Raw genomic sequence first — 4,954 nt, forward strand, 5'->3', positions numbered from 1 at the left:
CCAGCAGCTGAAATGCTAACACGTGGAAGCCTTTTGGTCCCGTTGGTGGCACCAACCGGGACAAAAGGCCCCCGTGCCTGGGCAAGCGACAGCGGCCACGTGGAGCCCCCATTTGTCCCGGTTCCTGGGCGAATCGGGACTAAAGGGAGAGGGCTTTAGTAACGACCCTTTAGTCCCGGTTCATGAATCGGGACAAATGGCCCTCACGAACCGGTCCGAATGGGGCTTTTTCTACTAGTGGTTGCTGATGCGGCTTGAACTACGTCGGTATTTCCCCAAAGAGGAAGGGATGATGCAGCACAACTAGATATTTTCCTCAGTGATAAGACCAAGGTTATCGAACCAGTAGGAGAACCAAACAACACTATGTAAATGGTACCTGCACACAAAGAACAAATACTTTCAACCTGACGTAAAAGAGGGGTTGTCAATCCCTCTCGGGTAAAAAGATAGATACAATTGTAGTAGATTGGATAAATAGATCTCGCGGGAATGCAAGATAAACTAAAAAAATTGCAGCAAGGTATTTTTGGGTTTTTGGATTAATAGATCTGAAAATAAAAGCGAATAAAAATAGATATCGAAGGAACATATGATAAAGAAGAGACCCGGAGACCGTAGATTTCACTAGTGGCTTCTCTCGAGAAAAATAGCTTATGGTGGGTAAACAAATTACTGTTTGGCAATTGATAGAATTTCAAATAATTATGACGATATCCAGGCAATGATCATTATATAGGCATCACGCCCAAATTAGTAGACCGACTCATGCATGCATCTACTACTATTACTCCACACATAGACCGCTATCCAGCATGCATCTAGTGTATTAAGTTCATGGAGAAATAGAGTAATGCAATAAGAATGATGACATGATGTAGACAAGATCTATTCATGTAGGAATAGAACCCATCTTGTTATCCTTAATAGCAACGATACATACGTGTCATGTCCCCTTCTGTCACTGGGATTGAGCACCGTAAGATCAAACCCATCACAAAGCACCTCTTCTCATGGCAAGAAAAATCGATCTAGTCGGCCTAACTAAACCAAAGATTCGAAGAAGAAATACGAGACTATAAGCAATCATGCATATAAGAGACTAAAACTCAAATAACTTTCATGGATAAAATAGATCTGATCATAAACTCAAAGTTCATCGGATCCCAACGAACACACCGCAAAAAAGAGTTACATCAAATAGATCTCCAAGATACCATTGTATTGAGAATCAAAAGAGACGAATCCATCTAGCTACTAACTATGGACCCGTAGGTCTACAATGAACTACTCACGCACCATCGAAGAGACACCAATGAGGGTGATGAACCCCTCCGTGATGGTGTCTAAATTGGATCTGGTGGTTCTGGAACTTGTGGCGGCTGGAATTGTGTTTCTTCGACTCCTAGGGTTTTTGGATTTTCGGGGTGTTACAACATACACAAGGCTTATAACCGTGTTGAATGGGTTTTCGTGGAAGAGATCTTGCTGAACTTGGGTTTTCATGACGATTGGGTCAACCTGGTGATGCAATGTGGGACTACGGACGAGTATTCTATTCGCTTTAATTCTATTGAAACTGGTACTTTCAAACCCACAAGAGGTTTACGTCAAGGAGATCCTCTATCACCATATTTATTCCTATTATGTATGGAGGATTTAACTGCATTACTTGCACATGAAGAGGAGGCCGGGAATCTACTGCACATAAAGGTGTACAGAGAGGCCTCATTAATATCTAATTTCATGTTTGCAGATGACTCATTGATCCTTATTAAAGCACATATGGACAATGCCGAAACTTTAAAGATAATCTTGGACTTATATTGTGCTACATCCGGACAATTGCTGAGTTTTGATAAATCTAGTGTTTTCTTCGGTCCCAATACTGATGTTCATGTGAAGACCCAAATTTTGTGCTTTGCTAAATATCATGACAGAAGCGCACAATGATAAGTATTTGGGATTGCCGTCTAAAGCGGGGATGGATAAAATAATTGTTTTCAGCACTTGATTGATCATGTCATGCAGAGGGTGAATGGTTGAAAAGAGAGGCAATCATCATTGGGCTATAATGAAATCCTTCCCAAGTCAGTTGCACAAGCTATACCATCATATGCAGCTAGATCAGGATCGCGCCTTGGCGCGAGGGTGCCGGTCCAAACGTTTTGGTCAAGTAAGTAATGTTAAGTTAGTAGGAACCAACGTGTTGGTCACGCGCCTTGCCACGCGTTACCCTCCAAACAACACGCAGCCCAATATGAATAATTGTTTTTAAATACAATAGAATGAAATAGTATGCACAGTGATTTTAGCGCGCTCGAGTTGTCTGATTACAATGATAAAACTATAGAAGTATCAAATACATTACATGAATCATACAGAAGGCAACTTGTGTACATAATCCCTCTATGCTTTGTATGGGTAAATGATAGCGAGTAAAAGGCCATAGAGCAGTCCTTCACAGTAGATGTATGGTTGCCTCATGCCTGTCGCCACAACATCTGGCTCGATGGTCGTATACTGAACTCATCGAATGGTCAACAAAATGATACATCCCATACAAAATTGGCAAACCAAACATACCTGGTAATCAAATACTAGGACAGCCTAATCATGAAATAGAAGTGCGGGGAAATATTTACTTATGCATTGATGCTATTTACAAATGCTCTTAGTCTCAAGTTTATTTGCAGCCAAACTCCAAACCATTCATCAGATTGGCTACTGAAAATTGATCAAGTGAATTTGGCCATGAGTTGAAAGGTAAAATATACATAAATGTAGTAAATCGTGTATATATATGTAAGAAAAGATAAATACTGAATACTAAAAAACTTTTAGTAATCTATACGTCATCTGAAGTGGGTTACAGCAATCGTCGACAAACCAACATGTTCAGTACTCTATTAATTCGTAGTTTAAACATCTATTGGCTATTGTCTTGCGCTGCACCAAACAAAGCCCTCCTTGCACCTATTTGTCCATAGACCTATACACCATAGCATTGGTTGTTAGATCAACAAGCAAAGAGGAATAACCTTACATACTTTATACTGAACCAGCAAGGCAGCATGCCATTATTGGCTTCTGCCTACATGTCTAAACTGAACCAGCAAGTCAGCATGCTATTTATTGACCAAGCAACATTGGTTTAGTTCAAAGTATGTTAGGTTATTGCTCTTTGATTGCAGCAGTATATAAGGTCAGGTCATGGCTCAAAAGTGTTAATGTTATAATTAAACCATAAGTTCTTAATGAATTACATGCATTTCACAATCAGACAATCTTGTCACACATAAAGAGGGAAAAGCCAAAGAGCAGATGTCATCTTATAGCTATAGGTACTAAAGCCCTTGGTTTGTGTGGCTACTCTAGCAGACTATCTAAGACCCATCTCTAGTATAGAAAATCAGAAATCCAGGAGAAACATTTTAATAGTTCTCCACTCAGCTACTGCCCTGATGTGTCCTTATGGTGAATGATTGATGGTGTATATTTTCCTGATAGTTCTTTGTATACCAACGTCTTAATTTTATCATTTTGCATTTCTCCAAACCTTTCATCCTCACTGTGATCCCCTGAGATGCATTGTCCATGGACAATGTACTTTCTAATAAAACGTGATGGTGAACTTGAACAGAGTAATTTACCTAGCTACAACTGTTAAACACATATCTTGTACAGGTTTAGCATGTCGCTTTGTAACACGCTATGAGGCCTTGAGGCTCACGGCATGGTAGTTAGGAGGTTTATTCTTTTTGTGTTTTATCTCTCTTATCTCCTAAATCCTCCTGTAATATATCTCGATGGTTAGCCTTGACGCTGCCATCTCCTGTACCGACTCCCACAATCAATATATACTCCGTGGGTCTCCATGTATGGAGATTGAGATGCTTAACCATAGGTTTCTACATGGTATACAGAGCTAGTCCCTTCCATCACATCTAGCGCCATTAACCTTCACCCACCATCTCGTCTTTCACCTCTGTCATGTCCCCTAGCCTCAACAACAACACATCTGAACCTCTTACCCGCACCAACTATATCCTATGGCACGCTCAAGCCAGATCACAGATCATGGGCGCCGGCCTATACGGTTACCTCGATCAAACCATCTAAGAACCTTGCAAAACAATCACCACCAAGACCACCGACGACAAGGATCAGGTTGCTGTGAACCCTGCCTATGCCCCCTGGTTAATCCAGGAAGAACAAATCGTAGCCTATCTTCTCAGGAATCTGTCCAACGAGGTTCTCGTCCAGATTGCGTCGCTTGAGCGATCACATGCGATCTCGTCCAGAATTAAGCGGAACCTAAATCCATCTAGCTCATGAGATTCCACCAGAACAAGAAGCATCAAAACATTGAATCCTCCTAATACCCCCATGTGTAGGAGCAGAACAGGGCAGAGACTCTTCTTCCAAAGCAACTAAGCAAGCATCTTGGACCCGGTCGGCAAATCTCATTGATACTTAATCCAAAACCAAAACTATCCTCAAAAACCCATCTCACTCATATTAAAAGTGCAGACATCATGCTGCACTGTCCTCAAAAAACCATTTCGGTCATATGCAGAATACTACTGAAAATTATAGCTTAGCATACTGGAGAGGGAAATTTTCATAATAATCGGAGTACTGACCGCAGCATGAGCGAGAGGGAGAGAGAAGGGGGGCAGTAGTACCGGGAGTGGGCTGCTGCTGGGTGTCGTCGGGGACGAAGGCGCTGCCGTGGAGGAGGGGGGCGGCTTCATTGATTTTCGGCCGCTGCTTCTCCCGCTGAGCATCAGCAGCGTCAACGCCTCATGCTTCTCCCGCTGGGCACTAAGGAGGAGAGAGAGACGAGCGTGCCGAGGGCGATGCAGGCGGGGACGGCGAGCAGGACCTGGTAGGACGCCAGGGCTGCGGGCGACTGGGGGTCCTCGAGCGCGAGGAGGACGGGGCGGGGAGG

Source organism: Triticum dicoccoides, chromosome 6B (genome assembly GCF_002162155.2).
Source record: "Triticum dicoccoides isolate Atlit2015 ecotype Zavitan chromosome 6B, WEW_v2.0, whole genome shotgun sequence".
In the NCBI taxonomy this organism is placed as follows: domain Eukaryota; kingdom Viridiplantae; phylum Streptophyta; class Magnoliopsida; order Poales; family Poaceae; genus Triticum; species Triticum dicoccoides.